Raw genomic sequence first — 22,958 nt, 5'->3', positions numbered from 1 at the left:
AATCATGCGGCCAAACAAAAAGATCAGTTTTATACACAGTCAGCAGATTGAAAATCTACCTCTATGCCCTGAGGCAAAGAGGGAAACATTTTCTGAAGTTCAACAATGTGAAGCAACGTGTGCAGAAACCATTATAGTTTGGAACTTCACATTATTTCCTTAAGGACATTTCCAGCAATGGAGAAAAAATGTTACCAAAAGCAATCAGTTATGAAAAACATTTCCAAATATCAGCATTGAACATTTTAACATCTACACAGAGAACCTATACAACATTCTTATGAATCTCAAACAAAATGTATCAATCCCCCTGCTAAAACATAATGATTCAGAACTTGTCTTTGGGTAAACATTGCATATTTATTGATATGAAAAACGGGCAGCAAGTTCAGGGGAGTAAGAAACATCGATTGAATTATGACTCTCCAGAACGTGCTATGATCTATGCTGCGCAGCTATTTGGAAGAAACCTCTTGCCCTTAGCGTACCGGTTATTTTTAAGAACTTGCTAGATAATAATAATAATTTTTATTAGTGTCACAAGTAGGCTTACACTAACACTGCAATGAAGTTACTGTGAAAATCCCCTAGTCGCCACACTCCGGCTCAGAGGGCGAATTCAGAATGTCCAATTCACCTAACAAGCATGTCTTTCAGGACTTATGGGAAGAAACGGGAGGCCCGGAGGAACCCCACGCAGACACGGGGAAAATGTGCAGACTCAGCACAGACAATGACCCAAGCCGGGAATCGAACCTGGGTCTTTGGCGCTGTGAAGCAACCACTGTGCGGCTACCACTGTGCGGCTTTGGACATTAATAGCCCACTAAACTCACCGTAAAAAATTATGTAGAGTAGTTCAAAACATAAATACCCTTTTACCCATGTGATTGCCAAATATCTCCCCTAGCACAGAAAGAGGGCAATTTAAACGGTGGAGTCTCATTCTGTCAGGAAACAAAATTGTCGGAGAATTTAACAATGTCAATTTTTTTTCAGACTTTTCTCTTTGTCAGTCCAATCTTTCTTTTCAGCCATGGTTCAGTTGGCAGCACTCTCACCTCTGAGTCAGAAGATTGTGGGGTCAAGTGCTAATTGTGGGCTTGAGTACAAAAATCAAGGCTGTCACTTCAATGCAATACTGAAGGACTGCTGAAGGTGACATCTTTCTGATAGTTTGACATCTCAAGGCTTCACCCCTATATACTTGAGTAGATATAAAAGATTCCATAGCATTATTTCCAAAATCAGCAGGGGAGTTATCCCTGGTGTCGTGGCCAATATTTATCCCACAATCAACCTCACAATAACAGATTGGCCATTGTTGGCATTGCTACTTGTGAGTTTGCTATGTGCAAATTGGCTGCCACATTTCCTACGTTAGAACAGCACTTCAAAAGTATTTATTTGGCCGTAGAGAACTTTGAGACATCCAGTGGTTGAGAAAAATGCTATATAAATGTAAATCTTCCTTTTGCACCCCCCCCCCCCCCCCCGCCCCCCGCCCCAGTCTTTCCTTCTGCATCTGATTGGATTCTAATTCATCATTTATTTTTCAATCCTATTCTCTCATTGGCTAATCCCAATATTCACTGATATCATAGATGTCCTGTTACCCTGGTAACATTGTCATCAGATCCCACTCGCCAGCAAATTAGGGCACAAAAACTCATTTGAGCTGGAGGATGCAAGGAAGGAATCCAACAAATGGGATACAATTATGATTTGTAGCAGCTGAAGCCATATGGATTTCTATCATTTGGAACGAAAAGTAATTTCATAAAAGCTTCAGCAATAATATAAAGCCAACATAAACACCTTAAGTATTCTTGTATGTCAAAGGGGTAGGAAACACAAGGTATGATTAACCAACACAAAATATCTATCAGAGATTTATGCAGACAGCAGGCAGAAAATAAATCCCAATCTCTGGAGAAAATAGAAGCAATTACTTCATTACGTGTAATATATTAAAGACTAATTGCACCTCCTGCTGGAAAATGAGTATTATTATACTGCTAAGTTGTAATTGTCAAGATTTGACCAGATTTCTTCTCTCAAGGTTAAATTTAAATGTAGAAATTAATAACAGCAACTTACCTCAAAACTTGCAAGTAAGATAACAAAACAACATAATTCTTAAACAAAATGGTGTTACTCAAATAAAAATTCAGTTCATTACATTGATACTTGTATACTTGTAAGGAATAGATGAAAGCAAAATTGGCACTGGCACATGGTCCTGGATTAGATTTCCATCTTCAGGGTTCTGGCAGAGGTTCGCTAAGGCTCGGTCCATGGTACTTAAAACACAGGTGCCAAGTCCAGAGGTGGCGATTTTTGGTGTATCGGAAGAGCTGGGAGTTCAGGGGGCGAAAGAGGCTGACATCTTGGCCTTTGCCTCCCTGGTAGCCCGGAGACGGATCCTACTAATGTGGAGGGACTCGAAACCCCCGAAATTGGAGTCCTGGGTTAGCGACATGGCTGGGTTTCTCAGTCTCGAGAAAATAAATTTTACGCTAAGAGTGTCAATGTTAGGGTTCGCCCGGAGGTGGCAGCCGTTCATCGACTTTCATGGGGATAATAAAAATGTCAGCAAAGGCAGAAATCCAAGGGCGGGGGGGGGGGGGGGGGCTGGACTATTGCTTTATTGGTGGGGGTGTGAAGAATGTGATGGGGATGGATATGTTTATTGTACCATGTTTATGTTGCTGCTATTATTATAAAAACTACAAATGCCCTAATAATAATGTTTTTTAAATTTCCATCTTCAACCTGCCAAATACCACTTTCATTAATCCAAATCAAACCATTTGTGCTGACAATATCTTTCTGAATAATTAAAATCCAAACACAGCTTTGGAAAAGGATAGCTGATCAATAACCTCAATAATGGAAAATGCTGCAAATTTGTCGGGCTCCCTGACATCTATTGAAGAAATTCCATTTCATTTACAATTCCTGCTTGCTGGTTATTTTGATGGTTGCTTTTTCTCTGGAATCCAGCATGCATTCATTTGTGTTACTAAAAAGTGCCACACACGTTTAGGGTAACACACACCCCTTAGGGCAAACAATTATATTCATTCTGTCCTGGCCGAGATGGGACAGTAGATAAATAGGTATTTATATCATATCTACGTCACTGGGACAACTCTGTAAAAATTATGTTTTTTTTTAAATGGATCAGGCTTTCCATGACTATGAGCCATGACTCATAGCAGATGAATTTTGAACCATCAGAGACTGAATATCTGGAAGGAGGTGACTGCTGACGATCAAATTCCAGAGAAATACATCAACCTATTTGCATTTCTAAAGCGGAATTCCAACCCCGGAAAGAGTGGGCGCAATTTTCTCACCGCGTTGCGCTCAACGCCAATCCCACTATACCTGGTGTTTTGCGCCGGGGCCACGCCGAGCATAATGCACCCGAACTGCTAGGCCCAACACATTTGGATCGTGCCCTTGCTGCCTGTGATCCAGATATCATTAAACTTATTTAAATATACGCAGCCTGTTCGACTTGCAGTCTCCTGGGATTCACCGGCCACACTGGTGAAGCTCGGGGCCAGCGCAAATTAGTACTCGTCTCCAAAAACGGAAACTAGGTGTGATGGCCACATCAGGGGCCAGGAAGCCATTGGAGATCCAAGGTAGTGAGGGACAGACCAGGGCAGTGCCAACCTGACATCCTGACAGTGCCAACCTGGCACCCTGGCAGGGCCGTCAGGAATCCGGGAGAGGCCGCTCTCTCGGGGCCTATGGCAATGTCCCGCTCAGATTCTGGCAGGACATGGCCGGTAAATCGCGCCTTTAGGCTGGAAACCCAGCTGCATTAAGCAATTAGCTGCAACAAATCAGTTGCAGAAACAAGAAGAGAAAATGTGGAGAAATAGGATCAGGCAGCAACTGGGAGAACGAATTAGAGTTCACTATTTTAGATCCTTGACTTTTCATCAGGATGTGACCTCTCGCCAGGATGTGACCTCTCGCCGAAACCTGACTGCAGACTCTGGGTAGTGGATGATGGCACTGTGGAGAGTTTTTTTTCTATTTGCTGTCAGGTTGGCACTGCCCAGGTGCCAAGGGGCAGAGCCTGGGGGACCATGCCCATGAACGGAGGGGGGGAGGGGGGAGGAAGTGTGGCATGAATGGGGGAGGGGGGGGGTCCGAAAGGTTGAAGCATGAAGGGAGTGTATGAAGGCTGGAGGCATGAACGGTGGGGGCATAAGGGGGGTACTGGATGGGGCTGTCCATAAAGGTCGGGGGTCCTCAGTGACCGATAGCGCCATAGGCTCGCTCTGGTTGTGGGGGGGGCAATGCTCTGATGCCAATGACGATGGATGGGGTTGGGGCCGGGTCACCCTCCAGGTGGTTGGTCACATGGACTTTTAGTGAAGGGGTGGGGTGTATCTCCCTTGGGTCAAGGGTTGGGGGTGTTGCCCATGTGTGCGGGGATTGTGATGTCTATGGATAGACGGTTTGGGGGACCGGCAACTTAACTTTGAGATCTGGGCAGCCTTTAAAAAGGAGCCCCGATCTCCGAAGAGCCGGCCTTGCCAGTGTCTTTAGTTCCCCACTCCAGAAAACTTCTTTTCGTGAGAGTTTCCCCCAGCTCCAGAAAAATGTCCTAGTGTGGGTGAATTACAATCGGGATCGTGCCCATACAGCTGTCTGGAATCACCCTATGATTCATGGCAACAATGGCACTGAAGTTATCTTTTGGGAGAATTTTCACCTACTTTGTCTGTCCCAGCTATGGACAAAGGCAACAATTTGTGAATTGGAATATTCTAAGGTGGTGTTAATAGCCCGAGTGTTAACTTCTCCCAAAAAGGGTTTCAACCAAAGGCCCTTTGGTTAGCTACCCAAACCATGCTGTCACATGACCAGAGACTGGACCTGTCTGAACCCCTTCAATTATCTTCTTGTTTCTGACTGATCTCTGAAGAGACCAGGACTCCAAGCAGCATCCTGTGGTTGTCTAAAATCTCACCACTGAACAGGTAGCAGCAGAAAGAGCTCTGTCCAGGTACAATTGGACTCCTCTACACTGCAAACTGCTGGAACAGTGGAACTGGTGCCTTCAAGTCTAATTCTACTCTACGTGTTTTATCCCCTCGTGGCAGACTCACTTCTGGAAAGGTGAATCACCCTGTAAGAGTCAATCAACCTACCATCAGCATAAACCCTCCATTAGACTCTTGATTCTGGTCTCATTAAACCCATAACTTGTATTTTGTTTGCGGTCTGGCCTTGTACTCCTTTCTTTCCCTCATCCCTCTTATCTTGTATGAGTGCAAAAGATGCGGATGTTGTGAAACCTCTTTCCTGTGTTTTGTGTGTGTGCATAAAATAAATGAACCCTTTCCTCAAGTTTGCTGTGCAAGTTATTTATAGAGGATTAGAACACTCAACACGTGAACATTGGGTAATAGGTGCCACCACTTATAAAGAGGGGTAGAATTAGAAAATAATTACCATTCTGTTTCAAGGCTGTTTAAATTAACCCCTCCCTCCTGTCTGTAACAATTCTTATAACCTTTTCTCCGATGGGGAGGCTCAGGTTGTTGGATTCGCTTCAGCTCGAGTACTCTGATCAAACTTGGAGCATCGACATGCATAGTCCAAGGAAGGAAAAAAATGCAAATGAATTCCATCCCCTGCCAGCTTTGAACAATTCAGAAAGATAATTTAATTTTTAATCAAACACAGTCACTTCGTAGTTCAAACTCACTTAATTTAATACAGACATTTTAAACATTACCCTCAGTTTTGTGGGTTGCACAGCTTAATTCGGATATTCATTATTTTTAGTCAGGAAAGGGATTTTGAACGATCAAGAGTAGATTACACTGAAAGTTCACAAGTGTGGGTTCAGGTCCTAATGAGAGGGTAACAGATCTGACCAACTAATAGGGAGGCAAGCTGCTTTATTCGAATATCTCACAATCTAAGGTCCAAATGTGCTGCAAGGATTCAACAAGTTTAGCAAGATCATTTTAAATCATCCAACAGGATAAAGTGAACGTTTTCTTTCATAGCTGGATCGAATTGGATCGAGCAAATCCTGTGGGATCACATTAATTTTAATAAGCAGAGTTAGTTGTTTTGAAATACTTTGCTTGACGGGCCAGTTATCCGATTATAGATTTGATGTCCAACAATTTTAAACACTTTAAGAAACTTTAATAAACCAGTGGTTTATTGGCTATGAATTCATCAATTAGACCAAACTATCCATGTCCCATTATTTATATTGCAGGTAGCAGGGTCAGGTTTACACAGTTTGCTGTTTCATAATGTATATCCACATTAGACAAAATACAATATAGGGATGCAGTGGCATGGTGCTTTTATCACTGGAGTAGTAATCCAGGGTAATGGTCTTGGGACATGGGTTCGAATCTCACCACGGCAGATGGTGCAATTTGAATTCAATAAAAATCTGGAATTAAAAGTCTAATGGTGACCATGAGACATCTATTGTCAATAGGCATAAAAACCCATCTGGTTCACTAATGTCCTTTCGGGAAGGGAATCTGCTGTCCTTACCTGGTCTGGCCTACATGTGACTCCAGACCCCCCCAGCAATATGGTTGACTCTCAACTGGCCTCTGAAATGATTTAGCAAGCCACTCAACTCGAGGGCAATTTGGGATAGGCAACAAATGCTTGCCTTGACAGTGAAGCTCACCTTATGGAAATTAATTTAACATATTTTACAGAACTAAAATAGGGTACTTATTCAGTATTCCTAATTATCCAATTACTGATGGTCAACAATGATAAAACTTTAAAAAGAGAATACACGAACATACAGACAACACATGAAAATCTAAATTATAGAAAAAAGTAGTCATAAAATTGTATCCTAATATTAATTCACAGTGAACATCCTGCACCGGTTCCAGTAGGATTTATTTTAATTGGATTGTGCAAGACTAATAAAACAATGTCATATGCTGCAGAACCAAATGTAACTAATGATATTTGCAAAGTGTGTACAACCCAGGTTTCCATATTTCTAACCTAGTGCATGTTTCTCCTGATAAGGATGGTGCTAGTGTTCCGATAGTAATGCTCAATCTTCATTCACATTTTAGCCTCAAATATTCAAAGTGTACTGTTATCAAGAGTGAATTAATGTGAAACAGTGAACAGAAGATCAGAAAAGAGAGTGAACAGAAATAAGATTTTTTTTGAATTCTTGTGCAGCATTCAACAGCTGCTAAAGATAATTTTGGCAATTTTAAAATTAATGTTGTAATGTAGAAGGATGCGAATATAGAATAATGAACCAAATGTATTTATTTCCACTTGTTATTTTGTCCGATGTTACGATCCCAGCGGGTGTTACTACTGCACAAGTCAGTTTCCAGGCAGGAACCTGGCTTGATGGACCACAACTTTTATTTTTTGTTTAGAAACGTGGTGGGTACTGAACAGAGTCACAGGAGTCTGCTGATAAACATTTAACAAAAGAATAAAACATTTATTCAACAAGATGAACGATAATATATTACTCCTTCACCCCAACTATACCTTTAGAACGATATATACAAAGAAGAAAAGAGAGCACAAGTTATAAAATCCATCTTATACACTAACGTATACAGTTCGTATGAACTAATAGCCAGACACACCACACTCCAAAACCAAGGGCGCGATTCTCCGCTGCCCACGACGGGTCGGAGAATAGTGGGAGGGCCTTCCTGACAATTTTCACGCCCTCCTGCTATCCCCCCCCCCCCCCCCCCCCCACGGCCACCCCACGACACGAATCGCTGCTCGCCGTTTTTTTTACGGCGAACAGCGATTCTCCCCAGGCCGATGGGCCGAGTTCCCAGGCCTTTACGGCCGTTTTCACGAACGCGATCACACCTGCTCTCACCGTTCGTGAAAACGGCCGCAAAGTGCCCATCCCGGACAACCATGGCACCGATTGGCACGGCCGCACCACGGCACGCACCAAGGGTGGGCACCGATCGCTGGCAGCGGGTCCGATACCCGCGCACTATTTGTTCTTCCGCCGCCCTGCAGGATCAGTCCGCGGGGCGGCTGAGGGGCATGACGGCCCGCGCATGCGCGGGTTTGACGCGTCTGCGTGATGACGTCATCCGCGCATCATCGTGCGCGTCAGCCGGCATGATGCTTGGCGCGCGGATTTAGCGATGGTCGCTAAGCCCGCGATGCCGTGCTTCACGGGGCCCCGCTGCTAGCCCCACCCGGGGGGGGAGAATCGGGTCCTGGGATGGGGCGCGGAGGCTGCCGTGAAACACGGCCAGTTTCACGGCAGCCTTTACGACTCGCCGCATTTGCGGAGAATTGCGCCCCAAGTTTCTATGGATTTTCATCAACTCTCCCCGACACTTGTCACACTGTGAGCCAACCGGTCTTACTAAAATCTTGGGCTGGATTCTCCGCTGTTGGGATTCTCCATTATGCCGGCAGTGCACCCACGCCCAGGGATTTCCTGAAGGCGTGGGGCTGCCCACAATGGGGAAACCCCATTGGCCGGCAGGTGGGATGGAGAATCCCGCAGCCACCGGGGATGCGCCACAATGAAAACTGGTGCGGCGGAACGGAGAATCCCCCGCCCCCCCCCGACTTTCTGCTCCAATGGCCTGTAGTTAGGAGTTGCCCAGCTTCAGCTGTCTCTCTAGATTATCTGGCTTCTCTGAAACTCACTTTGTTCCACGCCTATACCCTGCAGCTCTGTCTCTTTAATTTGGAGCCTTTTCCTCCATGGCCCTGGAACAGGGCCTGCTTCCAATTCCAGTCCTTGTTCCTGATTTTACTGTCTTCCTGGGATCTCTTTCCATCCCACTCCCTGGTTTTTGGGTCTTTTTATCCCTTTGGGACCGGTTTCTTGCAGCTTCCGCATTTCCTCTGCTGGCGATTTCTGTGGACTGGTGTGCTCTTCCAGGTCACCTGGCCCTCTTCTTTCAATGTTTCACTTTTGCTTTTTGTCTTTCCCTTCTCTGCAGGCGAGCTGGAAACTTTTTTAGCTTTAAATATAACGGAAACAAATTGAGCATGTGTGCAGGCCATTTACCAGCCTGACAACAACAAAAATGGATCAACTGTGCAGGTGTGGCCATTCCTAGGCAGGTGCACGCGCAGAAATTTTGAAAATGAGAAAAATAACCCACAAACCATCAATGTGTAGAGACCGTTGGGGCCCACTGAGAACTGTAGTTCACTGCCCCGATGCCTCAATTCCCATCAGCGTTATCGGGAGGGTGTAAACAATGCTGGGAGATGGGGGGTTAACAGTGTGTGAGTGTACACGTTGAGAGGCACATTAATGATTTAAATTGAGCAACTTACTGCTCCCGATGTTGGAAAGTTTGGACTAATACATAGAAACTGCTGCAGAAGTCAGGGAGAAAATTGGCTGCATCACGAAACAAGAAAATGATGCACCAGGTGAAAGAAAGGGATCCTGATGCAGCATTGGATGAAGGTATTAGACAGGAGGTGGGGAGGAGGAGAGAAACAATGTTCCTGTAGGGAGCCAAGAGACCTTCAAGACACAACCAGAGAAGGGAATGGGAGGACATGGCCAGGGAAGTTGATTCCAGAAGACTGACCCCAAGAACCTCACAACAGTACTGCGCGTTCAAAGACCCCACACGGGTGGTCAAGTTAATGTACTTTCAAAGGATATCTTCTGGCCACTGCAACATCAGCTTCTCATGTTACTCAATGCACCATATTCTCAGCACGCACCGTCAGCGATCCTGAGCAATCAGCACTCGTGCCTGATATTCGGATATTCCATTTCACCCTCACTTACGCAACTTATGTTGTTACCTGTCTCACAGTCATGACTTCTAGCTATTTGGCCACGATGGCCACATCAGCCAAACATATTGCAACACAATCATTGACATTCTTTTGTCTGTCTTACAGGACAAGGGAGCCCACAATAGGAGTGAGCAGGGCAGAACACAAGCTGGACAGGCATCTTTCTCCATGGCATTTCTTCTGACTTTGTGGCTGTGAGGCATGTTGTTCAAACAGAGGGATTGAGCCTCTCTCTCCCCCCCCCCCCCCCCCCCCCCCCAATTCTAACAGGCCTCCTGTCGACCGGGCTGAAAACTCCTCTGACCTTCCTGACTGGATGCAGGGACACTTATTTTAAAATTCAGCAACCAAATCTTCTCTACAAACATCCCACAGTACTTGCACAAACTTGGCAAGAACAAAAAGTGCAGCAAAAGCATTTCATCTGCAAGTTAGATGACTGGTTCATTAATTAACACGAGTGGTGGGCTCCTCATGCAGCTGATCACATGTTCAGCAGTAAATGAGTAAAGAAAAAACATTAATTGGACTTGCATGGTCCAAGTTGACAGAACATGCATCAAGTCAGCCATAGAGGCGGTTTGACATCACAATCTCCATATTCTGCAGGTTTCCAGCGTATGCACATCACCAGAGATGACTGCTCATGTTCCAGCACCAGAGGTGTTACAGGGTCCATTTTGTGTAGCCCTTAGGCTTGTAGAAATGGCAGCATTGAGCTTAAAAGGTTTAGCTACAACTTTTCTGTTTCTCTCAATAGGGAGAAGACTGCCAATCACTCATTGGCTGTTGAGCATTGAAATCATTCCCACAGACACACAAAAGCGTACTCAGCAATCAGCAAAATACAACTTCAGCTGGTGAAAGGGCAATGTGACACATCCAATAAGGATTACAATTAGAGGCTAAATAAAGACTCATCAAGGATAATACTAGACATTTCACTTAACTGTCAAGTTTTAAGACAGGACAGTATACATCGGAAAGGGCATATTAGTGACTACTGCATCGGAGATTCTAACAGTTAATGATGATGGCATTCATTCTGAGCAGTAATGTAAACTAAGTGATCATGAATCAGCAGCCAACTTTATACACTCCACCCACCGTTCTTTTACACTGGCTTCAATACTAAATTTCATCCACACCATACCAGAAGAATTTAAAAGTACATCTCATTTCATGATTTTTATCTTAAAATGCTAATTTTATATATTTTCCACCTATTTTGCCCCCACAGTTATCTTTCTGTATCTGACAATAAAAATTACATGGTCGTTTAACACATTATATTCTGTGCTCCCTTTTAGTGAACTAAATGGGATTATAGAAATAATGTAGAACAGCCTATGCTGTTTCTTTTGTGGTGTTATCCAGACAGGTCTCACAAAGATGGCGGAAGAGTATGGTGCGAATCTTTGGGTATTCTATTCCATCAGCATTTCCAACCACATTCACCATTTACCTCCCTCTCAAAGATGTGATTAGCAGATCTCGGAGCAGATTGTTTTCCCACTGAATAAAGCCTCCACCCCAGCAGAGTGATGGAGGCACCAAATATGCAAGAGATCAAGACTAAAAAAATTAAACGCAAGTGTAGAATTGCATGCTGGTCCGTATGTTTCAGGGAACTTGAAACAATTGGGCGCAAGAACACCAGCCAGTCCTGCAAAAGGGAAGCATTCAAGTTTCTTCAGCAGTGGAAGACTGTGTGTGTGTGTGTGTGTGTGTGTCTGCGTGTGCGTGTGTTGGCGGGTGGGGGCAAAACGGAATGGTACAGAATCAAATAGATTTACAATTAAAAATGTCACTTGGTGGAAAAGAAATCATATAAAATGAGGGAATTTATAGGATAACAAAAAAAAAGAGAGGTTATCAGTCCAATGAAAATCAGAGCTAATTAGTTAGGAAATAAAGCTTTTAGCTTCTACATTCCGTGGTTTCCATTTGTCAGACGTGTAGGGGTGAGACAGAAAGCACGAGAAAAGGGAAAGCAAGAGGTTTACATTTTCAATCATTAGAACTATTATCAAATTACCCGTTAGTCACGGCTCTCCAGCTCAAGGGAGTAAATCTACAATATGAACAAGGTATGATGATCAAGATCTGTGCAGCTTGCCAAATGTGGACATTTTGATAAGGAACTTCCAGCTCATAAAAGGTATAAAAAGTAGCAGAGTGTAATGAGATTTTGGACTTGTAAAGTTTGATCAACCAGAATACTGAGCTCAGAACTATAATATGTTTACATCCCCAGCCATCAGGCTCCTTGTAATACATATTGGTGTGTGCCTCTTCCATGCTTTATAATCCTGCAGGCGCTTAATGACAGAAATTAATTAACCTCTGATTTTGAGGAATAAAGAGAAAATCCAATAATATATAAAAACCATCTTCTAACATTCAAAAATTACATTACATAAATGCAGTTATTATGTGCAATCTTAAGCATATTTCAATGAAAATTAATCCAAAGTAAGCTGCAAATCAGAGTGCAAATTACAAATGAACAAGAACAATCCCATGTCAATGTGCGACATTGTTTTTTTTTAAATTTAGGGTCTCAATTTTTTTCCAATGAAGAGGAAATTTATCATGGCCAATCCACCCAACCTGCATATCTTTGGGTTGTGGGGGTGAGTCTCATGCAGATATGGGGAGAACGTCCAAACTCCACACAGACAGTGACCGGGAGCCGGGATCAAACCCGGGTCCTCAGCACGGTAGGCAGTGGTACTAACCACTGTACCACCCTGACCAATGTGCTACATTGTGCATTACAATACATACTCTCCCACTCCAACCAGAGCCACAAAATGTCCGGGGAGAGGCAAGAAAACAAATAGATGACCAGTTAGAGGGGGCTAACACAGTAATTACTCTTGTATCTCCTTGGGTCATCACAACTAGTTCAAAGGATCACATTGGTCACAACTTACTTTACAGGATATGTACCACTTGTGCCCAGCAAGTGAAAAGATTTAGAAACATGCGCTTCCAAACTATATAAATTCTGGAACTATAGTTTAGAGCAGGGGTGTCAAACTCAAATACACCATGGGCCAAAATTAAAAAATCGGGACAAGTCGAGGGCCGGACTGGTTCAATGTTTTTTTGCAAAACTTATTGAAATGAACTTATTGAACCTGGAACTAATAAAGCTTAGGTTATTGCCTATAAAAACAACATTAAATATTAAATAAATAAATAAATTAGTTGCATTCATTTCTTATTGCTTTATCTGGAGCTTTTCCAGAGTAATTTCTAATGAAAACATTTTTCCACAGGCCAACACTTTGTGATTCACACTACACCTGAATAAACTCGGCATTAGCCATATCATACGCCATAGGCGCCTCAATTGCTGGGGCCAGCTTTAATAGTAATTAGATATTATTAGGGCAGCACCGTGGCCTAGTGGTTAGCACAACCGCCTCATGGCGCTGAGGTCCCAGGTTCGATCCCGGCTCTGGGTCATGTCCGTGTGGAGTTTGCACGTTCTCCCCGTGTCTGCGTGGGTTTCGCCCCCACAACCCAAAAATGTGCAGAGTAGGTGGATTGGCCACGCTAAATTGCCCCTTAATTGGAAAAAATAATTGACTAATCTAAATTTTTTTTAAAATTTAAATTTAAAAAAAAGTAATTAGATATTATCTCGCGGGCCAAAGATAATTCCACCGCGGGCAGATTTGGCCCGCGGGTCTTGAGTTTGACATATATGGTTTAGAGCATTTGCTTCAAGTTGAATGAAGACTCTGAGCTTGCCCAAGGTTGTTCTGATCAAGACATTTCCAGTTAACAAGTTAACAATATGCTAATCAATAAATCCATCGCAAATTAAAGTCTTATTGGAAACATTTGGGGCTGGATTCTCTGTCCTGCCAGCCCCGTTTTCCTGCACACACGCCCTCGTCGGCAGCGGAATTCTCCAGTCCCGCAGCCGGCCAATTGAGTTTCCGACTGTGCGACCCCATGCGGGCACTGGGTGCACTGCCGGCGGGGTGGAGAATCCTGCACATGTTTTCTATGACATAGAATTCTCTGTTGCATTCATAAATGCAAAATTAGATCATTGAAATAATATAAAACAGAGAGAGAAAAAGTAAAGTCAATCATCTTCAACATTCAGTTTGGGAAATAAATTATGGAACTAAAATTAAAATAGCTTCCTGTTTGTTTTTTCCATTGCATTTGCTTTTATTACCATGTTACTCCACAATAAGGCACTGAGATGAAATAGCTTGAGACCCTTCACACTAGCTTGAAAAGCTTAGAGTTGGAAAGGTAGGCCCAGCCAATAGCTTTGTAATATGTGCTTTCCTCACAAGATGTAACAGCAGTTTAATGAACTATAACTGCTTCAGTGATTCATTTGTTTAATACTATTGCCACTTTCTTCAGTTAAATTCTTTACACTGCAAACTGGTAACATGGGAACAAGAAAACAGATTCTGTCCTTTGTCACAGAATTGCCACTGGCACCTTTAACTAATTCTGAGCAGCAAGCGGTAAGGTTTGCAATGACCAAGGCACTCAAAGAAAAAGCTGATGTTGTACAAAGCAGATTGGAAAATGCGGCAGTGCTGCAGGAGAGCAAAAGTGGGAGACAAAACAAAACAATTTTCTGGTCACATATATAACTCAGTGCCCAATATCCATTATGCAATATCTTGCATATGGTTATCTGGTCATTTGAAGCGAAGGTGATTAATTAGCTTTAAACCCCAGAAGTCCAATTATACAACTTGATGTGTTTACATTTGCAATAATATATATTTTTGTTAAATCAGGAAATCTGTGGGCAGCACGGTGGCCTAGTGGTTAGCACAACCGCCTCACGGCGCTGAGGTCCCAGGTTCGATCCCGGCTCTGGGTCACTGTCCGTGTGGAGTTTGCACATTCTCCCCGTGTCTGCGTGGGTTTCGCCCCCACAACCCAAAAACGTGCAGAATAGGTGGATTGGCCACGCTAAATTGCCCCTTAATTGGAAAAATGATTGGGTACACTAAATTTAAAAAAAAAAAAATCAGGAAATCTGTGAAGTCTTACAACAACCATTTATGCTCACCGTGATCAAATATCCCAAGCACATCAGAAGCATTAGAAAATGTATGACACCAAGCAACATAGAGATATCAGCTCTGATGACCAAAAACATGTTCAAAGAGGCAGTTTTTAAGTAGTGTCTTAAAGGTGGAAAGTGAGGTAAAGAGGCAAAGATCTGTATCGAATGAATACCAGAGCTTGGGGGCTGAGGCAACTGAGGGCGCAACCACCAATGGTGGAGTAATTATAATTGGGAATGCACAAGAATTAGAGGAGCGCAGATATCACGGTAGGCTGTGGTGGATGAGACCTAACGAGATCTCGCGAGATGGCGCAATCTGGATCTCGCCCTCACTGGGCGACATCAGATTTGCATATCTAAATGAGCCATTGGGCAGCATGCGAGGTCTCAACCATGTCTGTGAGACCTCGCATGCTGCCGTTTAGCACTGGCCCACGTAAAACGTGGACCAGGCATAACAGCAGCTGGGGGTCTCCCAGGCATTCAGAGGCCACCAGGTACCATTGGGCTCTGGGCAGGATGTTACCCACAGCCACCTGAGCATCTTGGCACTGCCAGCATGGCACATTGGCACTGCCACCCAGGCACCTTGGCAGTGTCCTTTGGGCACTGCCAGAGTGCCCAGGTGGCACTGCCAGGCTCATGGTGGCAAGGTGCCTGGGTGCTCATGCCAGGGTTTGGGCCTGGGGGTGCCCTGCTCTTATGAGGTATGGGGGAGGGGACTTGAGGACACTCCCAACAAGTGAGTTGACCCATAAGGAGGACTTATCCGGTGGCTCCAGTGGGAAGTCAGAGGTTGGTCAGAGATCAAGGGGGCATTTAATAATGGTGCCCCGATCTCTTCATGCACTGTCGAGCACAGCTTGTTTGATTGCTGGGTCGTTCTCGACTCCAGTTTTGCTCGGGGACCTGTGACGTTATCATAAATGTAAGAACTGCAAGGGTTAATGAAATGTCTAACTGAACCATTAGAGGGAGCTGTACGTACAAGTATGCCTTATGAGAACAGACTAAAGGAAAGATAGAGGGCGTGATTATCCGAGCCCGCGCCAGCTTGGAGAATCGGAGTTGACGCCAGGATGGCCCGCGATGCCAGTGCGCGCCGGGACGCAATTATCCACCAACCAGAGAATCGCTGCCAGTCATGCGCGCGATCAACGCAGCATCGGTCAGGGGCGGTTGAAAGAGGCTCACACGGCGACTCTCTGCAGTCAACTGGCTGAGTTCCCGTCAACATGGTTCTAACATGGTTCCACCCGGCGGGAGCTTAGACCCACGGCCGCGATGGCCGTCCTGGTAGGAGGGCGGGGGGGGATAAGACTCCAGTGGAGTCTCCACAACGACCAGGCCCGCGATCAGGGACCACCAATCGGCAGGCGCGTGCAATCCGGGGGGGGGGGGGGGGGGGGGGGCCTAACTTCTTCCGCGCCAGCCCACTGTGTGGTTCCATCATGTTGCGTGGGCATGCATGGACCGGCAGTGCAGGGCCGGGTATCGGCGCCAGCGCTGCATGCAGCACTCCGGTGCTGTGCTGGGCCCCTGTGGGCCACAGAATCGCTGGGCCAGCTGGCCCGTTGACGCCGCCGTGAAACACGCCGGTATTTACACAGGCGCGATTTCAGCGAATCTCGGCCAGAATGAGTAAGAGCAGATCATAGTTAATGTTATAGTGTAGAGATTAGTAGTAGGTAAGTGTAGATGATATGATTATTGTCAACTGTGTATTATCTAGGAGTAAGTATCGAATCCCAATTAGTAGCGTTAATAAATCTATAGCTTTGTTCAATTTAAAGCTATTTTGTGGTCATTGTCAACACTACGCCAACCATCCTAAATTTAGCAACATAAAGAACACCACAGGTCCGAGGTGTCAAATGCTGCGTTAATATCAGGAGCAGTCACGCTCACCTCAGCACTGGAGTTCACCTCTTTTGTCCTTGTTTGAACCAAGCTTTAATGTGGTCAGGAGCTGTGACCCTGACAGAAATGTAATTAGAGTCAGTCAGCAGATTATTGCTGAATAAGTGCTGCTTGATAGAATTTTACTGATGATTGAGAGTAGACTGATGGGGTGGTAATTGACCAGGCTGGATTTGTCCCATTTCCGTGGACGCAACATTCATGAGCAATTTCCCACATTGTTGGGTAGATACAAGCGTTCTAGCTGTACTGAAACACCTTGGCTAAGGGCGTTCATAGTTCTGGAGCACAAGGCTTCGGCACTATTGCCAGAATGTTGACAGGGCTCATAGGCCTCAGTACTATTGTCAGAATGTTGACAGGACTCATAACCTTTCAGTATCCAGTGTCATCAGCCAGTGTCATCTTGATATCACGTGAGTAAATTGAATTGGCTGAAATTGGCATCTCTGTGATGCTGGGGATGTCTGGAGGAGGCAGAGATGCATCATCCACTTGCCACCTGATTGAAGATGGCTGCAAATGCTTCAGTCTAATTTTTTGCCCTGATGTGCTGGGTTCTCCCATCATGGAGGATAGGGATATTTATGGAGCTTCCTCCTCCTCCAATTGGTTGTTTAATTGCCCACCCCATTCACACTGGATGTGGCAGGACTGCAGAGCTTAAATGTGATTTTTTGGTTGTGGAATTTATAGATCATCACCTGCTGCTAATGTTGTTTGGCATCTTGCTGTCGTTTCAGCAGGTTGACAGCTTATTGTTAAGTGTGCCTGATGCTGCTCCTGGCATACTCTCCTGCACTCTTCATTTTACAGGGCTGATCCTCTAGCTTGGTGGTAATGGTAGAGTGGGGGATATGCTAAGCCATAAGGTTCCAGATTGTGGTTGCAACAATTCTGCTGCTGATAGACAACAGCGCCTCATGGATGCCCAGTTTGAAGTTGCTAGATCAATTCAAAATCTATCCCATTTAGCACATTCACAGAGCTGCCAAACTTCAGCCAATTCAATTCACTCACCTGATGTAATTTTAGTAATACTGAAAATAGATTTCTGGGTGGCGTAATGGTAATGTCAGTGGACTAGTAATTAAGAGGTCCAGGCGAATGGACCTGAGAGTCAGTGTTTTATATAGTTCTGCATCTAACTCCATCTAGTGGTCAATTCTGATATTATATTAACCCTTTATATTCTAGACATTCTGCATCATGTCACAGTGGTGGGATTCGAACCCATGTCGCCAGAGCATTCGCCTGGACCTCTTCATTACTAGTCCAGACATTACCATTACACCACCCAGAAATCCATTTTCAGTATTACTAAAACTAGATCAGGTTACCACCCTTAAAAACATCAATGATTTACATTTTAAAACATTTAAGTTTGATTAATTATTAATTATTACAGATGTTTACCCAGAGGGTGGTGATGGTCTGGAAAGCACTGCCTGGGAGTGTGGTAGAGGCGGATTGCCTCACATCCTTTAAAAAGTACCTGGATGAACACTTAGTACTTCATAACATTCAAGGCTATGGGCCAAGTGCTGGCAAATGAGATTAGGTAGGCAGGTCAGAGGTTTTTCATGTGGTGCAGATTTGATGGGCCGAAGGGTCTCTTCTGTGCTGCATTATTCTGTGATTCTACTGAACCCGCTGGCTCATTGAAGATTTTGCATTTGTGATCATGCAAATTAGTTTGGGCAAAAACTTGAAACAAAATTTTCCTTTGGAAAAGCAGACTTCACCCCAAAGTGGAAATGTCATCCCTGGGAATCATTTCAAATGCAGCAGGTCAAGTACTTGAGTATCTTTCTGATCTAAACATTATTTATTTAAAGGCGTTACAAATGAAGTAAAAGGAAAATAGTGGACAGCAGGTAATCTGTAACATAGCAGAAGCAAATATGTCACACATATTTTAGCTCATAAAATATGACAGCCCTTCCAACAACAGTTGTTTTATTACAAACCAGAGAACCATGAATGTCACCAACCACCTTCTTCCATGTTTACAGGCTATTGGTTCTCTACTCGAAGCAGGTTGCACAGCTGCAAACGTATTAAGTATTGTTTCCCTCTGCTTGTGACTTCTCACTTTTTTTAAAACAAGGACCATAACATTTTGTATCTTTAGTGCATTAGTATAACGGAACTTAACACTTCATTGTTTTGTTGTTCATGAATAAAGTATCTCTGCAGTAACCAATACTTGTGAGAATGCGTTCTTATGGAAATACTTTCAGCTCTTTATGATGCTTTTAACGTTTAGCAAAACATCCTTCCAAGCTTACCGTTAACTCCCAGGATTCTGTGGCGATAAAGTTACATTATTGAAATTTATATATCACCATTGATTAGCTCAGCACAGATACATTTGAAATGCAGACAAGTGTGACATACCATCACACAGATCTCCTGAAGGGGGTAGCTACAAACAGAATAGGACAGCACCATTCTATGCTCAGAAACTATTCTCCACAATCCAGAAAACTTAATCGCACAATGACAACTTCGATAAACCGCCAAACACTTCAAAGCAATGATGCGTCAGTATAATATATTCTATCAGGTAATTGTTTCCTCTGTTGCTTTCCTCCCTTGTCCATTGATTACCATTTCATGGAAGCAAGTTTGATGACGCTGAGGGAATTCCCAAATGCAAAGGCGGAAGGAAGGGGAGGGAGGGGTTTGTTGCTGAAACGGGAAGAACCAACAATGAGCAAACATTACACATGTGAAGAGATGGTTACATTGCTTTTTGATATCATCCAGGGTATAATTTCATATTTTTGTCAAAAAATGCTGTCACTTCATCAGATTAATCGGAATTCCATTTTTTAATTCCATTCTTCACATTCATCCGCAGCTATATACTATTCTAAACAAAAGCAATGAAAGAAGAAATACAATAGAAGCCCCGAGCATGAATATTGAAGTGGATAATGTCATACTGAAGCAAGTAAATATCTTTGTCAGTTTATACGAAGATGGTAGATGTGATGCTGAAGTCAAAGGAAGGATAGAGTTAACCAGCAGTAATTTCATGAAGACGAAGATGTGTTAAACAATAAGAAGACTCAAGTTTGAAACAAGGCAAAAACTCACAGGATGCTACATTCTATTACTTTCCTGTATGCCTCAGAAACCTAGACAATAAATACAAGTCTGTAGAAGAAAATAGAGGCTGTTGAAACATGGAAGCAAGCTATATGTCTCAAATTCCCTCTGCCCATCAAGGCAAATGAAGAAGTGCTTGCAATTGCAAGAGCAAAGAAAGCTCGAAAAAGTGACAGCTAGAAAAGAAAATGTCAGTATTTCAGCCATTTGATCAGAACTGAAAAGCTCTTCTAGAGGGCATAGTGGAGGGCAGAAAAATAAAAGAGGGGTCGACCTAGGCATAGTTGGATGATGGATGTCACAAGAGTGGTCGAAGTCAAGTTACAGTGAATGTATGAGGATGGTGCAAAGCAGACAAGTGTAACATACCATCATACACATCGCCTGATGGGGTAGCTACAAACGGAATAGGATAGCACCATTCTATGCTTTAGCACACTTCCACCGCCCCCCCCCCTCATTTCCCTCACACCCTTCCATATCCTGAAAATTAGACACTACAGAGTGCTTGCTGCTAGTTGCAGATACCAATTTTCCTTTATTAAATCCTGCTGCCTTCTTCCCACAGTGTGTTACTATGCCTCTACCTATATATTTTCCCACATATTTTGTTGCATGGCTGCTCCTCAATCCAACCACTGATCTACCTTGCACAGGACTATCTCATGTATATAATCTAGTCAGTGCTACTTAGTAGCTTCACATAGCAACAAAAGGAATAGGATCAGAAGTAGGCCATTCAGCCTAGCGAGCCTGCTCTTCCACTCAATAATGTTGTGGCTGTTCTTGGAACTCAACCCACCCCACCTTCCAGCCCGATATCCATATCCCTGCATCTCCACCTCCCCTCTCCCCTCCCCGCAAAAAGTCCTGAAAAATCTATCACTTTGAGTCTTGAAAAAACGAAATGTTTGGGCACCCACAGGAAACTATGTCAGTATTAAACCATTTAATTATTTGGATGCAAGATAAAGAGAGATGCTGAGGAGGTACATAAAACCTTTGGTTGTCGGACGACTTGTGTACATTTTACATGCATACGTGCACAATCATGGCTCGTCATGATACTGGGGCTGGATTCATGCGGTTGTAAAAACTGTGGCCTTTCACGCCAGAAAAACAGGCGCGAAAGGGCCACAGATTGCAGGTGGCTAGCCGTGAACCATTGTGAAACTAGCATCTTTTGCTGCAGATACGGGCACCCGCAGTTCCGGGTCAGAGGCCACGCATGCGCACGGCAGCGGCCTGCAACGGCCACGCTCTGCTCCATGGCGGACTCAGACCACAGAGCTAGACCCTCCAAATGATGCCCCCAATCGGCCGCGTGCCGGACTCGGATTGCCCGCCCAAAATTAGCGAGGTGTCTCTGAGTACACCGCTTTGCGAGGCCCACAGAACTGGGGAACTGGCACCAGTCCCGATTCCATGCAGGAAACTGGATTATCCGCACCGGACGCGGTTTCAGTGTCGGGGGGCGGAGAATCCAGCCCCTGCGCTTTAGTCTTCATTGCTTATTTTGGCTTAATTCCACATTAACAGCAGTGAAAACATGAAGCAGGATGAAGTGATTTTACTTTTATATTGTTCCTTAGTTGCTTGCTGGATGCACAATCCCTAGTCATGATAAACTGTCACTGTTGCAGAATAAAAAATAACAGTTAACAGGTGTTACCTGGTGTCAGCAAATCACCATCTCACCATCTTTTGGATACTAAGGGGCAATTGATCATGGCCAATCCACCTAACCTGCATATCTTTGGACTGTGGGAGGAAGCCAGAGCACCCGGAGAAAACCATGCAGACATGGGGAGAAAGTGCAAACTCCACACAGTCACCCGAGGCCGGAATTGAACCGGGGTCCCATGAAATGTGAGGCAGCAGTGCTAACCACTGTGCCACCGTGCTGCCCATTCATGACACTGAGCAAGGCAAGAACAGATGTTACAGATGTTGAGTGACTGGTTTAGTCAAAACTTCCTGATCAACTATTCAATTTCTGACTTCTACAGGGGAAGTAATAATTAATTTTATTTGTAGTTTAGGTTTGGAAAATGTTAGGAAGCAGCTGACAAAAAAAGTCAAAACTTTTTCAAGCCAATCAAAACTCCAACGCCAAGGCTGTGACTCGGTCGACACTGTAACTCAAGTTCTACCAATAAAACTGCTAAACCATATCTTCTAGATCAATATCACTTAGTCTTTTCGAGTTCTTCGCTCAAACACCTAGCTTTGCCATCAATTACTCATTGAAACACAGCAGGATGTTCCAACCAACCTCCCTCTCTGTGATGATATGATCTGCATACTCGTCTGCCATTGGGCCAGAACGTCGGCTTACCATTGGCCCTGGTCGGTCATGTGCCTCTCGACCGATTGGCCGAGAGGCTGAGTTAACCACGCCTCTATCAACGAGGTATAAATGCTCAGAAGCCTGACGATCGTCCCTTTCCACTGTAGACGATCGCCAGGCTGTGTTCTAGTTAATTAAAGCCTGACATTGGTAAATCACTCGCCTCACGTGCAATCGATGGTGCATCAATTTAATTAACTACAACTTTGAAGATGGAGTTCCGCATCAAGCCCGAATGCCTCCGCATCAGCCCGCAAACTCCGAACTCTACAGAACTTTTCAAACTCTGGCTGACTTGCCTCGAAGGGTTCCTGGCATCTACAACCACCCCACCCCCACCGGGGCACAGAAGCTGCACGTCCTCCACTCCAGCGTGGGTATTGACGCTTACTCAATAATCGAAGACGAAACAGATTATGATGACGATATACAAAAGCTAAAAGGACAATTCATCAAACCGATCAACAGGGTATTCGCTCGACATCTGCTGGCCACCAGAAAGCAGGTCCCCGGTGAGTCTCTAGACCAATACGCCCGGGCCCTCTGTGCCCTGGGGAGAGGTTGCGCCTGTGAAGCGGTGTCCGCTACAGAGCACATGGAGCTACTCGTCAGAGACGCTTACGTGGCTGGGATGCTGTCTCCCGTGATCCGCCAGCGGATGCTGGAAAGAGACGAACTCAGTTTAAC

At 44.4% G+C, this 22,958-nt stretch overlaps 1 protein-coding gene across 3 annotated transcripts in view; it reads right to left on the bottom strand.

The window, feature by feature from the left end:
* clcn2c (chloride channel 2c) overlaps window positions 1–22,958 on the bottom strand; it is a 677,449-nt gene that overhangs the window by 480,501 nt on the left and 173,990 nt on the right. The window lies entirely within an intron of this gene.

Source organism: Scyliorhinus canicula, chromosome 13, assembly GCF_902713615.1.
Source record: "Scyliorhinus canicula chromosome 13, sScyCan1.1, whole genome shotgun sequence".
Lineage (NCBI taxonomy): Eukaryota > Metazoa > Chordata > Chondrichthyes > Carcharhiniformes > Scyliorhinidae > Scyliorhinus > Scyliorhinus canicula.
Note: the sequence above shows the minus strand (reverse complement) of the source record. Positions and strands in the feature narration are given on the sequence as shown.